We start from the raw sequence: 25,127 nt of genomic DNA, 5'->3' as shown, positions 1-25,127 counted from the left end.
GTGGGCAGAGTCACCACTCCGTCAGTGTCCCCGCTGATGGAGTTCTCTCCTGTTGCCCCACTAGACTCATTGACCATTCTTAAATCATTGAAGTCAGGCTTACCAACTGATCCGTGCCAGGCTAGGCTGCTAGTGGGGGCTGCGGAGGTAGTTAATCTAGAGGTGAATACCATCATTAACCCGTCCCTTCTGACCGCCACTGTTCCACTGGAATGGAAGCAAACCAAAATATTACTGTTACTGAAAAAGCCCAACTTTGATCCTGCTATAATTGCCAGCTACCAACCAAGCTCTCTTCTTCCGGCTGTAGCAAAGGTGTGCGAGAAGCTGTCTTTAGACAGTTGGCACCTTTGTTGGGTCTTCTGGCACCCTCTACCCTGCTCAATATGGATTCAGGGAAACCTATAGTACAGAGACTGTTCTCATTGAAATTTCGGAGGCAATAAGGGACTACCTGGATGTAGGCGGCAGAGCGGCTCTGACTTTATTGGACCGCTCTGCTGCCTTTGATATGGTGCCACACCATCAACTACTTTCTCGTCTATCAAATATTGGCGTATCTGGATGCGCTTGGGACTGACTTAAATCCTTTTCAGAGGATCGAACCCAGCAGGTTTGGTTGCCACTATTCTCTTCGGCCCTCAGATGGGTGGACACGGGTGTCCCGCAAGGCTCTACTCTGAGCCCTCTGCTTTTAAATATTTGCATTACTTCCTTGATCTACCTAGTAGAGGAGCTGGGAGCTAAGATCATTGCCTATGCGGATGACACCCAGCTCCTCTTCACCTGGAGGGAAAACGACTTGTCCCAGACTAAAGCTAAGAACTGTATTTCTGCCATTTTTAAATGGCTTGCATCGGCACAGCTGAAATGCAACGAGGACACGTCAGAGGTCCTCCTGTACGGATCCTTTCCCCAGCTTTTCAGAGAGGTTTTGTGGCCCTCAAAGTATACTCTGCCAAATTCAGTTCGCAATCCGGCCAAGAATTTGGGGGTCTGGTTCGGCGAGGACCTTAGGTTCTCCATGCAGATAAAAAAACTTGCTGGGGTGTGCTTTGGCATGCTGAGATCGCTAAGGAAGTTTCTTCATCTGCTACTCAGGCCAGCTAAGAAAATTGTGATCCATGCACTTATTATGTCATGCATTGACTCCACCAATGCTTTGTACATTGGCTTGCCCGGTGACCAGTTACAAAAACTGCAAACAATACAGAATGCAGCAGCCAGGGTTCTGCTGGCAATTGGAAGATCAAGTGTGTAACAGCATTTGCGGGATCTTCACTGCCTCCCCGTGGCCCAACGAGTCCAGTTCAAAGCCCTCACTCTAGCTCATAGAGCTCTGCATGGTACATGGCAGATCTACCTTAGGAGACTCTTTGCCTTATATGTCTCTCGTAGATGTCAGCGCTCTGCTGGGCAGTGGCTGGCAGTGTTATAGCGATTTCGCCTCACTCGATTGGGGGGCAGTTCTTTATCCGTTAAAGCAGTTGAAGCTTGGAATTCCCTTCCTCTGGAACTGCGGAACATTCATGACACCTGACTGTTCAGGAAGCAGCTAAAGACCATACTTTTTAAATAAGCTTATTATTTTCATATTTTCTGCTTTTACGTTGGCCTCCCGCACCGGGACACTCTTGAGTATCCGTGCGCACTACAAATGCATTACAACATAACCTTGCAATGGGCTCCCAGAAATCACTATTTCTCCAAAATTCTATATGGCTGAAGTCTCTCGTCGACAAGAGATGAAAAGTACTGCAGTGGGAAAAGCGTTGTGCCCTGGTGGTTCTGAAGGTGATGCGCCAGTCCCAAGATGTGTGTTGTGATGGCGATGCAAGTCTTTTGTGATGGGTTCAATCCATGCAGCAGGAGCGATGCATCAGTTCTGATCAAGAATGCGCCGCTTAGCCGAGGAGATGCATTGATTCTGCTCTGGGATGTGTCGCTAAGCAGAGACAATGAGTTGGTTCTGCTGGCAAGCATTTTAGGCCCACTTCCAAGGGTCCAGGACTGAGAGACAACAGTTGGCAGAGTAGACTCACTGATTGCATAGTCCAGATGCAGGGGCTGGAAGTCTGTTATATCTACGAGGCTTAAGGAAGCCAACCAACTAGCCCTTGGAGTTACTCTGGGTTCTGGGGTCAAGAGACGCAAGTCCAGTCATTTTTACCCAAGCAAGAGGGCAGCAGGCAGTAGATCAGCACGGTAAAACAGAAGTCCAGTGGAGTAGCAGTCCAGCAGAATAGCAGTCATTCAGCAGAACAGCAGTCTTTCTTCCTGGCTGGTTATCCACAGGTGCATAAGTGTACTGAAGTTTTGGTGCCTGAGGTCCTTCTTTTATACACAGCGGGGCCTTTGAAGTGGGGGACAAACTTCTAGAAGCATTCCTTTGAAGTGCACAGACGCTCTATCCTGCCACCCTGGCTCCAGACTAACTGCAGGGGTTATGCAGCTCTTATTGTGGGGATAGGAAACAGCAGTGGTCAGAAAAATGGAGTAGGAGGGCAAAAGGTTGGGGGAAGGACACCCCAAGACTGACAGAGCAAATACATTGGGAAGTGATCTTAGCGAGGTAGGCTAAGGTTTCCCCCATCAGAGTGAGGGGAAGGCCAGCAGTAACACAGACAGGTCCTAGTATGGTGAAAGGGTGAAGGGGCCCAAGTACTTTCCAAGTGTAGAAGGGGAGGATATGGTGGGTCGAAACTCAGAGTGCACTATTTCTAGCCCCAGTGCTTGGGTTGCTCCAACAGGGGGCTCAATGAGGGGGACCTGGACTGTACCAAGAGACCATCCACTGGTAGGTGATCCACAATGTCCGGGGAGCTGTTGGGAGCAGCCACAACGGGAAACCTATCAGTTCTGGTTTTATTTGGGTACTACTCACAATGGAGAGTACAGTGGCCCAGTTGGATGGCCAGGAAATAGAGACAGTGGGAGGACCAGTGGATCAGGAGTTGCCATCTCTGAGAACAGAGCTACCCAAGACTGACCATGTTGAGGCCACTTCTGACCGGGGGATGGCTCCATGTGCTGTCGCTGAAACAGAGTGCTGGGGACTAACACGGGGCGAAGCACTACGCTACGCTCGCGTACTTTGCGAAGTTTGCACAACTTTGCACTATGTGAGCTGCACGTATCACAGTGCAAATACGCGTAGCGCAGCGTAGCGTAGTGCAGCAGTCATTTTTTGCTTGTTCGCGGTCCTCAACGTCATGGTCGTGACCGCGAGCAAGTAAAATGACATCCCAGCGAGACTCTCAACGTGGGGAGATCAGGTTTCTCATTGCGAGTGGTCGTGCATGCTCGCGACGAGAAACTACCAGTTCGCGTTGAGAAAGCTGACGCTCGAGTAAAAATCTACTCGAGCGACAGAAAACTACAGCTCGCACTGTGCAAGATGCCGTTTTCAATGATTGCACAGTGCCGGATACTTGTTCGCACTGTGCAATCCTTGAAAATGCATCTTGCACAATGCGAACATGCTACTACGCAGCTCGCGTAGTGCTACATGAAGTTCGCGTAGTGCGAAGTGCACTTCAAGTAGCTTCGAGTAGCTTCGCGTAGCGCTACTACGCGAACCACGCCCACCCTTACTGGGGACCTGTACCAGACCAACTGTTGCAGGACACAAACAGAGTGTGTCACTCTCGAGGGGGACAGAGGTTCCTCCAGGGAAGTCCAGTCTCACAGGGTCAAGACTGATTTGGATATGGATGGGTCCAAAAAGAGATGGCAAGACAAGAAAAAGAACGATGGGTTGGAGTGCTACTTCGAGCTATTGCCAGTGGTTATATGTGTTTCATGTACTGCCCAAGGTGGCATGGGTATTCAAACTGTACCCGACTGTTGAACCCATAACTAGGGAGAAACCGATCCTGGGTTGCTTTAGTTCTAGTTCAGGGAGGACTTGGCTTGGCAATTTGGGCTGACTCTTCCTATTGGAGCAGGGTCAAGACTGGTTTGCATGCAGCTGGGTGCAAACTGAGCAGGCATGGTGTGCAAAATAACGATGGATTGGGATGCAACCCCAAGTGATTAGCAGTGGCAGAGATTAATTGAAGCATTCCAGTCATCACAAGTTTACATTCTTATTGGGTCGCCCTACGTGGAACAAGCAAGCCCAGATGTGGGTCCCAATCACACTGTGTCACTTAAACCAAGCTGTAAATGGCTGATGAACCATAACTTGCGCCAGACCTGTCCTTGGTTGCTGGTGTTCCGGTTCAGGGAAAAACGTTTAGGCAGTTCGGGCTAGACTGTTCCTATTGGAGTAGTAGTATAAATCCCAAATTGTTTAATTGCTTATGAATAGTAGAATTGTAAAGCTCATTTCTGCTCTTAAAATTTGAGCGCTGTTGCTTTTTGTTCCTATGGCAAAAAAGAATCACTAATGAATGTGAACCTCAGAGAGTAGCTCCTTCGTAGCAAACGGAGGGTAGGATCCTGTGATTGAATTATTAGACAGCCTGTCCTCAAGGTAATTTTTGCATTGAATAAAACTCTTTGTTAGAAGCTCTAAATCTAAGCAATTATTCCATCTGCAACCATAAATGAATGTGTAATTTTGCTTGTGTTTTAGCACCATCGTTGATTCATTGTTTACATGAATGTTGGAAATTACAAAGAAATAGTTACACCCGACAGAACCATTGTTGTATATAATATACATGCCCAGGTTCTGAGGGATACTGGGTTATGCCTTTATTGCTTTGCGGACATCTCCTAGAGGAGGCTGTTGGGCGTAGTCCTCCTGGAGACAGGGGGCCAGTTTCAGAACCTTGGTGGAGGGAAGGCCCTCCACAGACTTATCACGCATTCCAAGTAGAGAGTGCAGAAGCACTGGGACTGCCATTTGGGGGCCAGTGGGCTCTGAGGGACATGGGGGCATATTGTGCACAATGATTATGACTAAGAGAGGCATGATATGGTGTGATGTTGCCCTGCATTTCTGTTGATTATATTTTGTATCATATGCCAAGTACTGCCATGATATCTATTCATTATGTGTTTATGCTGTGGTGGTAATGTGTTCCTAATAAGTGATCACCGTGCACTGCTGATTAGGTACAGGCCTAAGAGGGGCCTAATGTGATGATTATGTTTTGCATAATATGCTGTACTAGGTGATGTCAGGATGCTAATGTATAATGTGGTTATGCTAAGTGCACTATTGCCAGTAGGGACTGGTTGTTTTCTCTACCTGTGAATTATGATGGCGATGACAGTGGCCCAATTGGCCTTGTAGTGTATATAATCCCTGTAAAGTGTTACCAAGTGCCAGGTGGCACAGTGTATATATCTGATTACATTCTAATGTGTTTTATGAGTAATACAAAGGCTATTTTTGATATAACTTTGTGTGGAGTTTCTTTTGTGGTGTGCCTGGTGTGTCCCTGCTGTGTGGGTGTGATGCGCAAATGATTTAAACATTGCCTCTGGGATAAGTCTAACTGCTCGTGCCAAGCTACCAAGTGGGTGAGCAGGGGTTGTCTTCAGCATGTAACTCCCTTGCCCTGAATAGAGTGGTGGTTTCTACCTGGTTGTCACTAAAACCGGAATAGGGCTGCACCTGCAATCATGCAAACCTGTCTCCACCCCCCTGTAGTGAGTCTGGAGCCAGGTCAGGGAAAGGCAGAGTCTTGTGCACTACAAAGACTTTCCTTTGCAGATGCTGGTATACATTCTGGAGCTGTGATGCCTTAACTCTAGAACACTTATGGACTAAGAGGAGATTCTGCCAAGAAGAGGATTTGAAGGAGGAGTTCTGCCCCTTTGCTGTGTTTCTTTGTTGGGTTGGCCTGCAGTTGCTGCTTCTGTCTTGGAGAGTACAATGACTGGACTTTGCTTTCTTGTATCCTGCTTGCCAAAGTTCTCAAAGGGCTTGTGTGTGCTTGCCTCCTGTTAAAAAGTCTCAGGGAAACAAAAGTCTTCTTGCATTCTGCTGGTGCTGCTGGACTCTGCCATCTGTGAGACCTAGCCTTGCCTGAGGTGCCTCTCTCCAGGCAAAGGCCTCAGAGGAGGGTTCTGTAGCTGATCTCTGTAATATTCAGAGTGAAGCAGTGTGAAGCTGCACAGGGCAGCCTCTTGGAGCTGACGCCAGATAGCTCAAATCCTCACCAAGTCTTGCTGCTCAGCCGATAGTGCCTCAGAACTGATGCTAGGTAGTGTGAAGCCTTGCCAAGTCCTTCCACACAGCTGACAGCTCTTCAGAACTGAAGCCAGATGAAGTGAAGCTCGCAGCCTCCAGAACAGATGAGGGACGACATGAAGCCTAGCGAAATGATACATCATCTTCCCGCGCAATAAGAAATCAAAGCATCACCTCCCCGCGCAGTAAGAAACCAATGCATCACCTCCTCTCACAGTGAGGAACCAACGCATCACCTGCCCTGTGTGGCAGTGGGGAACTGACGCATTACCTCCCCTAGGAGCAAGGAATGGATGTATCACCTTCCCTGCATTTAAGGAACCAATGCATCACCTTCCTTGCGTGTAATGAACCAATGCATTGCTTTGCTGTCCGGCACCTCACCACCTCGGTGCCTGGTTTCATCTTTGATTTTGATGCATCAGTTTTATAGGGACTGAACTATTTTAAACCTTTTAAAAGTTAAATCTTGAATTGATTATGTTGGATTTTTGTCGTTTTGGTCTTATTTTAGTTAGACAAAGACTTTTCATTTTTCTAAACTGGTTTTGTGTCTATTTGTAGTGTTTTTACTGTGTTACTGCATGCTTATGTGCAAATACTTTACACATTGCCTCTGAGATAAGTTTGACTGCTCGTGCCAAGCTACCAAGGGGGTCAACAGGGGCTATCTTGGGTGTGTAACTCCTATATCTTGACCAGAAGGAAGTGTTCCTACTTGGACTTGGTGCAAGCCACTGCCATCTAGAGGCCCCCATGGTTTTCATATAGCTGGGTCCAAACTGAAGTGGAATGGTGTGCAAAATAACGATGGATTGGGATGCGGCCCCAAATGATTACTAGTGGCTGTGAATAATTCAAACGTTCCATCTATCTCTATTTTGTAGACTTGTTTTATCTCCCCAAGTGAAACGGGTATACACAGACGTCGGTCCTGTGCACACTGTCTGCCTTATTTATGAAAACTGCCAAATCACTGTGTGAAAACAGCGATGCAACAGTTTTCGCTGCACCCTCCTTGTGATATGATTGATGCGTCATATTTACTGCAGGACCCATTAAGTCGCAAGGAATGATACTGATGTATTTGTCCTGCAAAACTGATGCATTGCTGGAGTTGTGTCGGAAGCGAGACGCAACTCCAGCAATGCAGGGGGGAGGGCTATAAATATATCACTGTGTAAGTCTTAAGGCTGCTGTGAGGCAGGTGTATGTGATTGAAGCAATGGCGTCCTAGAAGTGGCACACTGAAATCTCATAGATTTCAATGCACCACTTCTAAGAGGCTTTTTGTAGTGAAATGCCCTCCCTGCTTACATTATACCTGGTGCTGGTATAATGTAGAGCAGGGCTTTAGAAAAAGACACATCTGCCTAGATGCGTCACATTGTAAACAGGATGCAACATGGCGCAATTTTTACGCTGCTGATTCGTCACACAAAATGATGTACCAGTGTCCCAAAAGTGTTGCAAGCCTCATAAATAAGGCCCTGTATCACTGGAACACAGCTGTACCTGGCTGATGAGCAAATAACTAGGGCGAAATCGGTCCTGGGTTGCTTGTGTTTCTTTCCAGGGATGACCTTGCTTGGCAGTTCTGGCAGGACTGTTCCTACTGGAAGAGTGTCAAGACTGATTTGCATATAGCTGTGTCCAAACTGAGGTGGCTTGATGTGCAAAATAACAATGGATTGGGATGTGGCCCAAGTAAATACCAGTGGCTGTGATTCATTCAAGCATTCCATCTGTCTCTGTTTTGTATACATGAACCCAGCCTCATTTAAACCTGACTAGGCTATGTGTTGTCTCCATACAAAGGGCTGCATACCCCCTGTAGTAGTTCTGGAGTCAGAGCATAAAAGGGAAGGCATCTATGCAATCCAAAGACATGCCTCTAGCAACTTCTCCCCTCTTCAAAGGCACCATTGTATATAAACGAAGGACGCAGACACCACCACTTCAGTACACTTCTGGACCTGTGAATTCTCTGGCAGGAAGAAGGACTGCTGTGCTGGGAAAGGACTGCCACTCTGCTGGATTGCTACTCCACTGGACTTGCATGTCTTGCCCCCAGAACCGCGAGTGATGCATCTCCCTAGCTGAGCGGCACATCCTAGAGCAGAACTCATGCATCGCTGCTGCTACATGGATTGGACGCATTGGAAAGACCAGTGTCTCCTCTGCAGCCTTCCGATTCAACACATCGCCGATGGCGCATCTCCAGCCTAGTTCCATGCTTCTCAATGACGACAGCCTCAACAATGTCGGACTCTACTTGCAGCCTCGCAACTCCTCGGAACTGATGCATTGCCAGCTGTGCACCGCATCCCATATGCCAGGACTTTGCATCACAAGCCGAGTTGATAGGATTCTCAATGACGAGAAAATAGGACCTCACACAGCAGCCATGCCGCATCTTGGAACCGATGCATCGCTTTGGCTGCATGCTGCATCTTCATCATGGTCCACGCAAGCCTCCGTAACCATTATTTAAGGTAATTTGTTCACCTGGTCTAACTGGGTCCCTGTAGCTAGCTCATGCTTCATCGCAGTTGGCCTGAACTTGTGATTTTGTCCAGGGTTGTTGTGACCAGATATCTGCAATTGGCACATTTTGCTTTTTTGGCCCTATTTTTCACTGTACAGTTTTAAATTCAATAACACTGGTTCTTCTATTTGGATTTTTGCCTTTTGGTCTTGTTTTATTTATTAACAATTACTCTATATATTTAAACCTGGTGTGGAATCCTTTTGTGTAGGATTGTCATTGTTTTACTGTTTGAAGTGATGCACACATACCTTACACATATTGCCTCTAAGTTAAGGGTGACTTCTCTGTGCTAAGCTACAGGGGGGTTGAGCACAGGTTAATTTGGGGTTTTGCTTGTGCCTTACTCTGACTAGGATTGCGGATATTGCTTGACCAGCTCTCACGCCCTAGTCAATCAATAACCCCATTTCTAACATGTCTGAGTCTTTAACGTTTTATGTTGGCGTTCTGATTCTTTCTAAGCACCCACCCTTTTGCTCCCTCTTCCTCTTTAAAAGTAGTCTATCACAGAAAGAGTGTCTACAGGGCTGATAATCCCACAGCACAGGCTATGGAAGTCACGCCTGATTGTCAGCTATAGTGATATAGTGATATATGCATCAAAAGGTTAGCTCAGGTCCCACAAGCCTTCACATATTGATTCTCTTATACAGGACCGGACTGGCCGGTGCGGGCACCGGGCAATCCCCCGGTGCGCCGCAAGGGTGGGGGCCGGTTTTGGGCCGTGGGGGCCGGTTTTGTTACAGGGCCGTTTTTGCAGCTTAGCTGCAAAATCGGCCCTGTAACAAAATCGGCCGAAAACCGGCCCTGCCAAAGAGCTCGGTCGCACCCCCAGGGGACTGGCGAGCATTTTGCCAGGGCCGGTTTTGGTTCTCAGTCCGGCCCTGCTCTTATCGCCATCTAGAAATCAATACTGTTACGATATCAGTGCACGGGCACACTCACATTACTATGTAGAGGGCTTTTCAGTCCCTACACTAGTGTGCACTTATATCTCTGTATCTCATTTAAGTAGGTTCATTTCTATTCCTACATTTTCACTTTGTCTTTGTTTCCTATCTTTATACACGCCCTTATTTCTCCCTTTTCTGGATTTCTCTCTTTTACTCTGGGCCCCCATCTGACGATAAAATAAGTCCTCAAAAATGAGTGCTGGTGTCGATCATTGACAAGCACCAGTACAAATTATGCACTGGTACTGGCCTAGTAAATTTGAATGATTTCCTTTTGCGTATTTAAGTGAATTTATAGCAAAATTACGATAGCAACGTGTGATACATTTTAGCGCAAAAGGCGGCTGGCGGCAATATTTGCCACAAGCAAACAATTAAAAAGTACAGTGAATACCAAACATGCATGTTCTAGTGTTTTCATAAATTCAAAGTCACTTTTTACAGCAAATGGCACACAACTATGTGAAAAGGCATATTGTATGGTTACAAGAATTTTGCGTAACAAGAGTAACCTGAAATTCCCTAAATTGCCTAACTCATGCAAATTACGCCAGCATAATTACAATTTTGACGAGGCCTAAAACGAATTTGAGTCCATATATATGCTGTACTTACATCATAAAGGTGTTTGTGTTTCATCCCTCGTGGAGAATTACCAAGCATTTCAAGTTTGTAAAGTGGTGATACAGAGGTGCACACTGACACAAACGCTTTTAAATATCTGTTTAAATTATTGATTTTCAGCTCCACCTTTGCAATGCAGACTGTAATAAAGTGAGTTTTCGAACTTCTGCTATAAGAAGGCCATCCTTATGGAGACTTATTCAGTATAAACTACATGTCAAAATGAAACTGAGCTGTAACCATCTGTCTTCTGTACCCACCTTTTCAAATAGGCTCACTGCAGTGCAGCTGAGGTAGAAGGCTCTGCGCAAATTGCTCATAAACATATATGTACAAGCATGTGCACATGTACAGAAGAAAAGTGAGGAATAATATTGTTTGACTCAGCCTGGCATCCTCGCACAGTTAGCACTCTCACAGATTGGGGCCCAGATTATATTGGTGGAAGTCTGGTAATACATTACAATTGACATGAGAATCCCAAAAAATGCTCCTTTGATTTGTGGCTGAAGTGTTAATCTGCAGTGTTTAAACTCGTGTGAACTTTTGTGAGAAGAATCCCCTTTTTGCATGATCATCTTGATTTGTTGCTGACTGATTATGCTAGTTTTTGAACTCTACATTTGTACACTGCTTGCCTGTCCTATATGTATGCGCTTTGACCCCTAAAACATGGTAAAATTGGATAAGCTACAATTGACATATTGAAATTCACAGTAAGGCCAAGGTATAGCGTGTACAAAAAATAAATGTCACCTGTAGACTGCAGCACATATGGTGCCATCCACTTGCTTGACAAAGAAATTATTTCAGGCCTACCTGTATAGCCTGACTGCTGCAGATTTTACACCTGCATGCAAATCTGTCACAATGATCCTTTTGGCAGAAAGAACATTACTTTTAATGTTAAATAGGTCACATCACTACTACGTAGGCCTTGAAACCTACAAGACAGCCATTTTCCTGAAGCAACTAGTCCGCAAAAGCCTATATAGGAAAAATCTGTTTTAAAAAGTTGGGCATTTCTGACTGAAATTTCGTTACCCTGCCAGCAGCTACCCCCTGCCAGTCTTCCTCTAATGAGGTGTGAAAACTGCTTCCAAAGCAATAACAATGGCATAGTCCTTTAGGCAGGAAGACCTGGGTGTGAGATAGGTTTTTAATAAATACTTTATTTTTTGATTATTTAAAATCTTACAATATACAGTTACAAAAATACTTTTAGTATAAAACCAATAAAACTTTCATCATAAAATTCATTAAGAAATATATCCTTAATATACTTCATTTAGGACTTAGTCTGCTAATTTTGTTTTTACCATTAATAAAATGTTTACAAAGGTAGCATTCATGGCTATATCATTTGATTGAAGACAACATTTCAGGACTTGCCTACATGATCGTATTCCGCGTGCATTAAAAGGGACTTTAAGTAGTTTTGTCCTTTCATTTCGGAGCCCCGGACAAATACAGAGCAAGTGGACAATATTCTCCTTTCCATTGTTACATAGTCTACATATTAAACTCCTTTCAGAGATTTTCCAAGGCGGGAGGTGGCAGGTTCCCGGAAGGATTCCAAATCTTGCTTTGAGTAGGATTTGTTTGTTGTTTCCTCACCATGGTATTTCCAAATAGTCTTGTACCTTTTTTGTTTTATATCCATTTATTATTGTCCAGGCATGTTTTCTTTTTGTCAGACTATCTTTATCAATTAGAATTGATAGTTGATTTGACGTTCTATTAATTATTTTCCTAAAGGAAGCATTAGTTATGGTATTATTCCAAATTGAGGTGACTGCAAACTCTTCTATAGCCTCTTTAAGAAAAATCCATGGTGTTGCCTTTGTGTTATTACTTATCTCCTTCCATAATAACTTAGAAATTTGGTTATCTTGATCATTTTTAATCCGATTCCAGGTTTTGATAAAATGTCCCTTCCTCACATAATATTGGTTAGTTAAGCCAAACTCAAGTCTAATTTGGGCTGGTGAGGCATTTGTTGGGAGATGAAATAGTAATTGATATGTTTTAGATACAGCATTATTTATTGTTTCCGTATCCCTTCCCATTAATGACTCACCTCTGTATATGATTGTTGGTAGTAATCTTGCCGCTATAACCTTTAAAAATGGCCCAAATGTGAGGTTGCCCAGCAATCCTCGCAAGATTCTAAATGCGGCTGTTAGGGAGTTGGACTTCCTCTGAATATCTCTTATTTGCGGCTGGTAACTACCCTTCTCATCAAAAAGTACGCCCAGGTACCTATATACTTCAACCTGTTCTAGTTTGGTGTTTTCCATATACCAATTACGTTTTATTCTTAATTTTTTGCTCTTTGCGACAATCAAGATCTTTGTTTTAGTTTCATTGATCACCATACCATTTTCCCTTGCGTAGGTACATGTTCCAGAAATTAGTCGCTGCAGCCCAATTTTTGTTTGGCTTAACAGGATGGCATCACCGGCATACAGTAAGTTTGAAATATGCCTATCCGCTAATTTCGGGGGGTGAGCATTTAATACATCTATAGTCCCTGACAAATCTGCCAAGAATAAATTAAAAAGAAGGGGGGCCAGAACGCAGCCTTGTTTTAATCCTTCGTTGGCTGGGATTTCCTTCGACAGCGTTTGCCCATCCCCCATCCTTACCCTAACCCAAGTTTTGCTATACAATAGCTGGATCATTTTCAGTAGGACCGTTGGAATGTTCATTTCTCTGAGCTTTTTCCACAGTAAATTCCTTTGAACACAATCGAAGGCTGATTTAAAATCAGCGAAACAAAGATACAAGGGCTGTTTAAGACTAATTGACTTGTCCATTATTAGAGATAAAGCCAAGATGTTTGTTGATGTCCCCAATCCTTTAATAAAGCCTGTTTGATTCAGTGGCAGGATCTTACTTTCTATTGCCCAGTCATTCAACTCATTTAGTAAGATCCTAGCAAACAACTTGGCATCTGTATCTTGAAGTGTCATGCGCCTGTAATTTTCTGCAAGCGCCCAGTTCCCTTTTTTGTAAATTGGTGTTGTTAATGATCCTCGCCATGACTCCGGGATAACGCCTTTTTTAATAACTTCATTAAATACCTTTTCTAAATGTGCTGCCCATAGATCTCGATTCTCTTTGAATAGGGCAAAAGGGATACCGTTGGGTTCTGGGGCTCCATCTTTCTGTTTTTTAATTAATTTTCTTAGTTGATCTTTTGTTACTACAATTGGGGTTTCCATATCTCCATCGTGGGTATCTGTCGGTTGGCATTCAATTTTCTCTATTGTCATACTATTTTGGTTTAACTGTTTCTTAAGAAATGTCACCCATTCCTGCTCAGTTAGAACGGAGGAAACAACCCTTTTATTTGGTCTAGCCAAACCATTTATAATTTTCTAGAACTCTCTTGTGTTTATCTGTTTGCTTGCGTGGTATATTTTTGCCCAAAGTGCTTGTTTTGCCTGATTTTTCTCATCCCATATTAATTTCCTTGATTTTGATTCGCAGCTTTCAGTTTGCTTGATGTTTCCTCGTTAGGAATAGTTTTCTTGATTTGCCTTATCATCCTATTCCATGCTCTTTTTAGTTTAGTAATGGTATATGGCAGGTTTATGTATGATTTGTTTTCCTTTTGATGATCATTTTGATTACTTTTATCCCGTCGCAGCTGAGGTTGGGGTTTACCCAGCATCATGGTAAATTTTACCCATTGTTCTATCGAGGTTTCAGATGATCTTTCATTGAAGCACAATTCTATTATTTGGCTAACTTGATCATTCGTCTCATCCTTGTTCCTAGTAGTCCAAATTCGTTTTTTTTTTAGTTTACTGTTCCAATATGACCCGGGACAGTTTGATACGGTTGATTTGCCTTATTCATAAGGTTAATCGTTGTTATCTGCTGGCAATGATCACTATCCGTAACTTCCTTTATTTGATATGCAATGATATTTTGGAAGGCATTAAGAGATATCATTGTGTAGTCAATCCTTGACCGTGACTTGTTCTTAAAATATGTATACGCTGGAGGTGAATGTTCTTTAAATCGACCATTTAGTATACGCAGGCCCATCGCTTCCATATCTTTGACAAAAGATATTGCAATTTTATTACTAAACGGCAAGGTTTCTTTTCCTAAATCCTGTTGTGGGATAGACCATTGATAATCCTGTGTTTGGCAGGTGTCATCCCTTGTGAAGGATGGCATTAAGTTAAGGTTAAAGTCCCCAGACACAATAAAATCCACTAGAGGGTCTAACAGCATTAAATCCACAAGAAGGTTATACAGTATACCGCAAGTTGACTCCCTACTTGGGCCTGTTGGCTGAATATAAACTTTAATCAGATATGCAAACTTTAGTTCCTGTTTCGTTGTTTTATATTTCAACTTAATTATTAAAATATTTGCACTTTTTGACTTGAGTCATTCATGTTCAACATGTAAGTCTGTGGAAACGAAGATTGCTAGCCCTCCGCTGGGACGGCCAATTTTGTCGTTTTTATTTGCATGCTCAAAATAACCTTTGAATCCATGTAGAACAAATGGTTTGGTTTCCCACGTTTCTTGTAAAAAAATTATCTGAGAGGGGAGCCATATTGAGCTTATATGAGCATTGTGAACCTTTGCTCCAAGCCCATTTATATTCCATGAACACAATTGGACAGGACCTATCTCATCTACTTTGACTGTGGAGCACCTAGTAATATTAAATCATTGTTCCTTATTACTGTGTAGTGACTTGGTGATCAATTTGTCATTTATTACAGGGTTTTTGCCCATATCCTTTTGAGACAACCATTCTCCTAGTTTATTGGGTGATTTTCCTTGGGCGTTTTTTAGTACTGGTACTATTTGTCTGTCTATTTTTGCATGTTTGGTATTTTCTTCATCAATAAGCGGTGTTGGATAAACCTATGGGCCTTGTTTCTTAATTAATATACCCCAAGCTTTGAATGCGTGTTGTTCTGTCAAAATCAATGCCGCTATTACCGGGGAATTTAGTGTAATTAAAGTAGGAGCATGTGAATTCTCGTTTCCTGACATAAATTCAATAGAATGGATATCCTTACTCACTATCATCAAGAGGGATGGAATTGACTTGAATAGTCTGAGTATATTGCCTCGATTCAGGGTATCTTGCCTACCTCTAGACTCAAATTCTGGTTTAAAGATAATTTGTACTTTGTTATTTGGTGAGTAATTGTACTGCGGGAGGTTTTCATTTGATGACTTTGGTTTGAAGGTAATTCTTTCTACCCCTTCACTACTTTCTATAACCAACTGGTCCCATTCTGTATTTTTTTAATTATCTTTGTCTTCCTCAGTTAGACTGGATTTGATGGATAATTCTGGTTTTTCACCAGCGTGTTGATATTGCTGGTTTGTCGTATAAAGGGGTCGGTTAGGATGGCGGAAGGAAACGGGTACCGTCCGCCATGGCCGCGGACAAATCACTCCCGCCCGCCCCGCGGAGAATCCGTGGTTGCGATTAGGATATCCATGTCAAGAAACTCCGACCGCGGCGTACGGATCACATCAAACACCGGACGGAACCAAAAGAACACCCACCACCGTGGACGGACATGACCGCGGGAACAAGCCCAACCGCCACCATACCTGCGGAGGGTCCGTCCACGCGATTAGGAAAATGCCGCCATTCCAACGGAACTCACCGCCGTCATCCACCGTCGCGGAAACAATACCTCCGAAAACTGACCATGACTGCGGAAGGACCACACAAACACCATCCCTGCCGTCAAACCAATTACAAAATGGCACACGGAAGTAAATAGAAAATACATTAAACCGAACACCCAACCACCCGAAACACCCACCCCAGCAACTACACGCCCCAATGACACCCCCCGAGCTCCGAAAAATGCACATGAATCACCACACCCACAGAACACCTGAATGCCTACAACCATTTGGACACCACCACCACACAGAGTATAAAAAGATACCCTCCCACTACAACAGTCCTTTGCATCACAGCATAGCTGCAAGCAAGAGCCACATTACCACGAACAGCAGACACACACAAACACACATACAACCTGCTCACAAACACACACACCACACAACCCAACACCATCCCTACACACCACACACCTGCACATCCCACCCCACCACACCAACACCTTGCACATCACACACCATGGCACCCAAGAAAAATCCTAAATTCACTGACACTGAGTTGAAGGTCATGGTGGATGAAATCATCCGTGTCGAACCACAGCTCTTCAGCAACCTAGTCCAGCAGACAACCTTGGCAAACAAAAACCACATGTGGGACAGGATAGTGACCAGAGTAAATGCGTCAGGGACCATGCCACGCACCAAACACGACATCCAGAGGCGGTGGCACGACCTCAAGGCAAGGGTGAAAGGCATCAGGGCGAAGAACAACCTGCGGGCAAACCACACTGGCGGCGGCACTCCCCCGGAGCCCTTACCATTTGCTGAATGGGTGGAGAAGGTGCTGGGCATACTGCACCCTGAGAGCCTGGAAGGAATCGAGGAGGGAGAAGAGGCTGGTAAGTACAAACAAATGACCATGATCACACTGCCATGGTCTGCCATGCACAACTGACAAGACACATCTCCCTGGCCCCAATCCATGCATGTGGACCACACAGTCACCCAAATGTGAAGTCCTCAGCTCAAATGCACCCACCATGACCAACCACAAATGTTGCCTCCTACGTTTCCATGCTTGCATGTAGTCAGAGCAACCAACACCACAACTCCCAACAGGCCCCCATGTCCACAGGGCGGGATGGCGGTGGGGGGGTGAGAGAGACCAGCACTACAACTTCCAACAGGCCCCCACGTCCACAGGGAGGGATGGCGGTGGGGGGGGGTGAGAGAGACCAGCACTACAACTCCCAACAGGCCCCCATGTCCACAGGGAGGGTGGTGGTGGGTGGCGGGGTGAGTGCGAGAGGTGTGTGGGGTGTGTGGGAGACCAGCACTACAACTCCCAACAGGCCCCCATGTCCACAGGGAGGGATGGCGGTGGGGGGGTGAGAGAGACCAGCACTACAACTCCCAACAGGCCCCCATGTCCACAGGGAGGGTGGGGGTGGTTGGGGGGGTGAGTGCAATAGGTGTGTGGGAGACCAGCACTACAACTCCCAACAGGCCCCCATGTCCACAGGGAGGGATGGCGGTGGGGGGGGTGAGAGAGACCAGCACTACAACTCCCAACAGGCCCCCATGTCCACAGGGAGGGATGGCGGTGGGGGGGTGAGAAAGACCAGCACTACAACTCCCAACAGGCCCCCATGTCCACAGGGAGGGTGGTGGGGGTGGGAGAGAGGTGTGTGGGGTGTGTGGGAGACCAGCACTACAACTCCCAACAGGACCCCATGTCCACAGGGAGGGATGGCGGTGGGGGGGTGAGAGAGACCAGCAATACAACTCCCAACAGGCCCCCATGTCCACAGGGAGGGTGGTGGTTGGTGGGGGGTGTGAGAGAGGTATGTGGGGTGTGTGGGAGACCAGCACTACAACTCCCAACAGGCCCCCATGTCCACAGGGAGGGATGACGGTGGGGGGGGTGAGAGAGACCAGCACTACAACTCCCAACAGGCCCCCATGTCCACAGGGAGGGTGGTGGTGGGTGGGGGGTGAGTTCGAGAGATGTGTGGGGTGTGTGGGAGACCAGCACTACAACTCCCAACAGGCCCCCATGTCCACAGGGAGGGATGGCGGTGGGGGGGTGAGAGAGACCAGCACTACAACTCCCAACAGGCCCCCATGTCCACAGGGAGGGATGGCGGTGGGGGGGTGAGAGAGACCAGCACTACAACTCCCAACAGGCCCCCATGTCCACAGGGAGGGATGGCGGTGGGGGGGTGAGGGAGACCAGCACTACAACTCCCAACAGGCCCCCATGTCCACAGGGAGGGATGGCGGTGGTGGGTGAGAGAGACCAGCACTACAACTCCCAATAGGCCCCCATGTCCACAGGGAGGGATGGCAGTGGGGGGGGGTGAGAGAGACCAGCAGTACACCTCCCAACAGGCCCCCATGTCCACAGGGAGGGTGGTGGTGGGTGGGGGGTGTGAGAGAGGTGTGTGGGGTGTGTGGGAGACCAGCACTACGACTCCCAACAGGCCCCCATGTCCACAGGGAGGGATGGCGGTAGGGGGGTGAGAGAGACCAGCACTACAACTCCCAACAGGCCCCAATGTCCACAGGGAGGGTGGTGGTGGGTGGGGGGGTGAGTGTGAGAGGTGTGTTAGGTGTGTGGGAGACCAGCACTACAACTCCCAACAGGCCCCCATGTCCACAGGGAGGGATGGTGGTGGGGGGGTGAGAGAGACCAGCACTACAACTCCCAACAGGCCCCCATGTCCACAGGGAGGGATGGCGGTGGGGGAGGTGAGAGAGACCAGCACTACAACTCCCAACAGGCCCCCATGTCCACAGGGAGGGATGGCCGTGGGGGGGTGAGAGAGACCAGCACTACAACTCCCAACAGGCCCCCATGTCCACAGGGAGGGATGGCGGTGGGGGGGGGGGTGAGAGAGACCAGCACTACAACTCCCAACAGGCCCCCATGTCCACAGGGAGGGATGGCGGTGGGGGGGTGAGAGAGACCGGCACTACAACTCCCAACAGGCCCCCATGTCCACAGGGAGGGATGGCGGTGGGGGGGTGGTGTGAGAGAGGTAATTGATTAGTAATGTTGTTACCAAAACCATGTCATGTCCAAAGCATTGATCATGATAATCTTGTCCCTCAGGTGATCGCAACTTGACTGGCGCAAGCACTAACCGCCAGCACCAGTCGCCCCCCTCACAGCACGGATTCTCTGGGGATGAGCCAATTGCCAGCTCAGACCCAGAGGAGGAAGCGGGACCAAGCAGACTTCCAGGGCCATCAGGCTCACAGGACATCACTTCCTCCACCACCACGGCCTGTGTCACCACACCATCACCAGCCATAGTGAGCTGTGCAGCCACCACCACCACCACTCCTGCCTGTGCCACCCTGCCTGACCCATCAGCCGATGATGGGCCATCTACATCCCAGGCAAGCAGGGAGAGTGGACGTGAGAGGACACAGGTGAGGGCACAGCACACAACCAGTAGTGCAGTTGTCCGGCGAGGTGGGGAAGGACACCCACCCCATCCTGCCGCCGAAACCCTGGAAGCCATTGCAAGAGTCAATGCCTCCTATCAGCGGGCGCAGGAACAGTCTGAACGGGCCCACCAAGACTCACAGGCGAACAGCAAACTGTTGCGGTCCATAGATACGCGCATAGGGCAAATTGTGGACATCATGGGCCAAGCAACTGCTCTGTGGAGGGACTGGCTATCCCGCGCACCACAACCCCCCCTCACCCTAGTGCCCAGGGGGACCGCTCCACCAACACCGCCGCCACCCACACCTGAACCCACGAACATGAAGGTGGCCCCTGACCAACCTGCCCCCACAGCTGTCTCCACTCCGGCTCCAAGACGGAGGGGCCGTCCGAGGCAGGATACAGGCGAGAACAGTGGTGTTGCCCCATCTACCCACTCTAAGAGGGGGCGCCAATGACTTAACCCTTGTCTGAACCTGCCATTCACCCTGAAAACTATTCTGTCCCACAATGCCAACCATTGCCAACCGTCTGTTGGACTAGCAGGACATCACACATTGTGGTGTCCCCACGGTGATTTCATCTGCCATGACCTTCAACTCTCACTCCCCCACCAACACTTCTTTGTAAATATACACCATTAACAATCCTCAACCTGTAAATAAACATCACGTAGACACTCAATGATCTGTTGCCTCCATGTTTTATGCACATGAATGTCTTAGAATCTAACGTTAACAGGTGCAGGGATCAATGTTGTTGAGAATCATGCCTCTGTGGGAGTGACCTAGGGATAATGAGAGAACAACAAACACAAGTCAGGAAAGAGATTCACACCCATCACAACACACTGTACAGCAACATCCCACAAACCACACTCATCACCAATTAAGTGGATCACAGGACACACATCAGGGAGCATACCATGTACCCCATCTAACACACACATTTGCAAACAGAACATACCAGAACAGGCTGCATAGACACACCACATCCACACTCCACCACCAAACATACATCGCCGCATTGTCTGGCTGTACAAGCGGTAGTTACTCACATTCAAGGGAAATAGCGATCAATGAGCTGACGCCACTGGTCCACACCTTCTTCCTCACCACTATCCTCATCAGTCGACATGGGTGGGATGGGAGACCTGTTGGTCTTCAGGGTCCATGATCAGTTCTATGTTATTGCGCAAGGCCAGGTTGTGGAGCATGCAGCAGGCAATCACGATTTTGCATACTTTGCCTGGTGAGAATGGCAGGGCCCCCTCCGGTTTTATCCAGGCAGCGAAACCTAGACTTCAGCAGCCCAAATGTACGTTCTATCACTCGACGTGTCCTCCCATGGGCATCATTATAACGCTATTCACCAGGGGTAGTAGGATTCCTGATGGGGCTCAGCAGCCATGGCCTGTTTGGATACGCCGAGTCGCCTAGGTGGTGTGATGACAGACACAAATGTCATTACCATGAATTGTGGAAACACCATGCAACACATACAACACAATTGTCCTCACAGCACACTGACAACACAATTGTCCTTTCAGCACACTCACCTACGAGCCACGCACGTTCTGGACGCAGATTAGCCATCAGTTGGGGGACAATGCTGCTCGCATGATGTGGGAGTCATGGGCGGAACCGGGAAATCTGGCACACACATGCGAGATGATGTTGTCAGCCAGGCACACCACTTGCATGTTGATCGAATGGTAGTGCTTCCGATTCCTATATACAGCTTCACGTGCCTGGGGTGGTATGAGACCAATATGTGTCCCATCAATTGAACCCACCACGTGTGGTAACTGGGCCAGGGCATAGAAGTCCCCTTTGACTGCTGCCAACTGTGCCTGACGTGGAAAATGGATGTAATCATCCTTGTAATGCATCATGGCATTCAGGACATCCCGCAGAACCATGCTGAACATGGATTGTGACATCCCTCCCGCATGACCAACGGTGTACTGGAAAGTGCCAGTCACAAAGAAATGTAGTGCCGCCATCACCTTTGCTGTGGGTGTGAAAGCTCCAGGATATGTCCTGCGTGGCTGCAGATGAGGTGACAACTGTGTGACAAGTTGCTGCAATCTCAGTCGGTCAAGCCGGTATTTGCGAATCACCTCCTCGTCAACCATGTCCTCCAGCACAGTGTATGGTCGATGCACATTTGGAACCCTCCTGTGTGGGAGTAGATGGAAGCAGATGTCAAATGACCAACAACGCATAGCTGTGCAACACTATCACATCTTGAGCACCACAATGCTAATAATACATGTTGCAGACAGTGATGATATGTGTGACCGCCACAATATATCAGGAAATAGAGCTGACTACACACAATGTACAGCCACAAAGAACACCCTGTGGGCTAACATGTACAATGTAACGTGCACACATGTTAAAACATCTTGCAACAACACATGAGTGAGGGCCCATATGTGGACAAGTGTCCACACAGACACACATGTACGTGCACAAACAACATGAAATTGGAAGACACCCTACTTGTGTTCATGCACCCATGAACACACAGACAATGCCCCCTCAGCTGACATGCATGGGCATACAACAACAGACACGCATACACAGAATGCATGTACACACACATCATTGTTACTTGCACACACAAACAACACACTCACAACAGATAATGAATGTGTGTACACACCCTGTAGATGTGTAGATTTGAACACGTGTGTCCACAAGACCAAAACATCAACACATGGCAATGCACATCTGACACTACTTTGGCCCACAACACTAGCCTTTGTGACCCACTGGTAAGGTCTACAGTCTGAGCACACATGCAAAAAATGGATATGAATGTCGCACGTGGACATGGTCCATAGACTACACATCAAAAATCTTACAGCATTCCGGACATGTCCTGACACACTCGTACAACTAGGAAGATTACATGTGTGCGGAGACATGCAGTGTGTGTACATACGCCATCTGGGGACGCCTTCCACCAACACAGGAGATGACCGATTACACAGCAAATATGCATGACATATGCTGTATGGTCAAAGACCATCCCGGTTGCACCCCGCTAAATGTATGTGCGTACTACCGCGGCGGTGCATCATTTGAAATCTATCACTCACTGGCACCGCTATGGCGGTGCACGCCTTCCGCGGTGGTGGTGGCGGTGCAGGCAAACACATACATTTGATGACGCAATCTGAAATGGCAGATGAAACAACCCCTACAGTGTTATTGCCTCACCCACTGCCAGTCCAGGCCGGTCACGCACCGCCAGTCCAGGCCGTTCACACACCGCCAGTCCAGGCCGGTGGGTGACTGGCCTGGACTGGCGGTGTGTGACCGGCATGGACTGGTGGTGTGTGACCGGCCTGGACTGGCGGTGGGTGACTGGCCTGGACTGGCGGTGTGTGACCAGCCTGGACTGGCAGTGGGTGACCGGACTGGACTGGCGGTGGGTGACCGGCCTGGACTGGCGGTGGGTGACCGGCCTGGACTGGCGGTGGGTGACCGGCCTGGACTGGTGGTGGGTGACCGGCTTGGACTGGCGGTGTGTGACCGGCATGGACTGGCGGTGGATGAGGCAATAACACTGTAAGGGGTTGTTTCAACTGCCATTTCAGATTGCATCATCAAATGTATGTCTTTGCCTGCACCGCCACCACGGAAGGCGTGCACCGCCATAGCAGCGCCAGTGAGTGTGTTGGGGTTCAAGGGGGCCTGGTTCCTTCTGTCTAGTTCCCCGTTAGCGGTTTTCCTTAAAAGTGCCAAGTGCATAGGCGAATTTATGGACGCTCCCTGGAGCTCGCTTTAAAAGGGGGCTGCCAACAGGAAACAGGTGCTTGGTTTCTTTATTGGTCCCTTGCCGTGTGTTTCCTGTTCCTGTGGTTCTACCTTGTTTCCCTTCCTTCAAGCTCCGTTCCAGCGGTCTTTACTAGTGCTGGGTTTTGATCCCTTTTTTCCCATGCTCCCTTGTTTTCCTATTCCCTTGGGCATTTCAGAACCCTTTATTGGGGACCTGTTTTTGATCTTCGGTGACGTTCTGGGATTCGCGGCTGCGTTTCCTTTGAGTTTTAACGTCCCGTTATTATCCCTTTTTTGTATCCAAACCATCTTGTTATACGCTGTGTTTGGGTGGTTTCACGAAGGAGCTGAATAACGGCCGTTTTTGTGCTACCTTCGTGTTCTTTTTTAGATTCCAGGGTTTTTTTGGGGGTCTTTCGTATTCCCTTTGATACCATTTTTCCCCTGTCCTTTTTTTTGTCCTAAGAATTGTGAATTCCACCCCCTTTGTCATTCTCGGTGTTTCCCGAGGGGGCGTGGTTGGTCTGGGGTTACGCAAGAAACAACCAATACGATTGCAGTGGAAGAATTCCTGTTTCGTATCAAGCCACTCCCGTTTGTTATCTGGAGTAAGCAGGGAGGTCGGTGGTTCGTGTGTGTACTTGGCACTGGTAATAGTAGTAGGGGTGTGTTTAATCTTGTCTCCTTCTTTCATTTTAGCGTTCTCGTCTGTGTCAAGCTGTCAGCTGCCTAGAAGCCAGAGGAGACGAGTTGTGTTCCCCAAGACCTTGGGTTCCCTTGTTTTGTTACCTACCTTCTCCCGGTGTCGTGTTCTCCACCATCCGTTTTGTTTGCGGGTGTTGGGGGTCACGGTGAGGGTAGAGGATTGGGACGTTCTTCACTCCTGCGGTGTTGGGCCGGTCGGCATCGGAACAGAAAACCAAGCCCACGCATTAACACACCGCCCGAGTGAAGAATGGTTGAGGAGGCAGCAGGGGGGGGCTTCTTTGATGCAGGAAATCATGCAGGCTTTAGCGCACATACAGGGTGAAGTCCAATCCCTGTGTCAGGAGAATCAGGAGATATGGGGGACACTGAGTGAGGTGAAGGAAAGCACTAACCGAAGAGGGAGGGATCCCTCCGTTAAGGCTAAGCCCCCATTGATTCAACCAGCCACATTTCAATATGAGAGGAGTGGGGGGCAGAGTGAGTCTCCTTCTCCTTTGTCTGTTACAGTGAACACTCCCGTGCCGGTGCCTCTAGCAGCTCCAGAGAGGTTTTCCGGGGATAGTAGCAGATATGCTATATTTATGAACCAGTGCCATTTGCACTTCATGTGTCGACCAACCGCTTTTCCTGACGACACTACTAAAGTAGCGTTTTTGATCTCATATCTTTCGGGTACTGCAGCTAGTTGGGCGGTCCCCCTAGTGGAAAACAATGACGCTGTGTTGAATAGTTTCCCGGCCTTCAAGAACCAGATGCATAGTCTGATTGCTAAGCATGCTTTTATGCAGGCAAGCGATGTTGAATTGTTAAAGCTCCGGCAGGGTAAGCAGGATCTTTTGGGTTATGTGGCTACTTTCAATCGCCTAGTAGCAGAGACACAATGGGTGTCTTTCGTATTCCCTTTGATACCATTTTTCCCCTGTCCTTTTTTTTGTCCTAAGAATTGTGAATTCCACCCCCTTTGTCATTCTCGGTGTTTCTCGAGGGGGCATGGTTGGTCTGGGGTTACGCAAGAAACAACCAATACGATTGCAGTGGAAGAATTCCTGTTTCGTATCAAAACACTCCCGTTTGTTATCTGGGGTAAGCAGGGAGATCGGTGGTTCGTGTGTGTACTTGGCACTGGTAATAGTAGTAGGGGTGTGTTTAATCTTGTCTCCTTCTTTCATTTTAGCGTTCTCGTCTGTGTCAAGCTGTCAGCTGCCTAGAAGCCAGAGGAGACGAGTTGTGTTCCCCAAGACCTTGGGTTCCCTTGTTTTGTTACCCACCT

This window comes from Lissotriton helveticus, chromosome 1_2 (genome assembly GCF_964261635.1).
Source record: "Lissotriton helveticus chromosome 1_2, aLisHel1.1, whole genome shotgun sequence".
Classification (NCBI taxonomy): domain Eukaryota; kingdom Metazoa; phylum Chordata; class Amphibia; order Caudata; family Salamandridae; genus Lissotriton; species Lissotriton helveticus.
Note: the sequence above shows the minus strand (reverse complement) of the source record.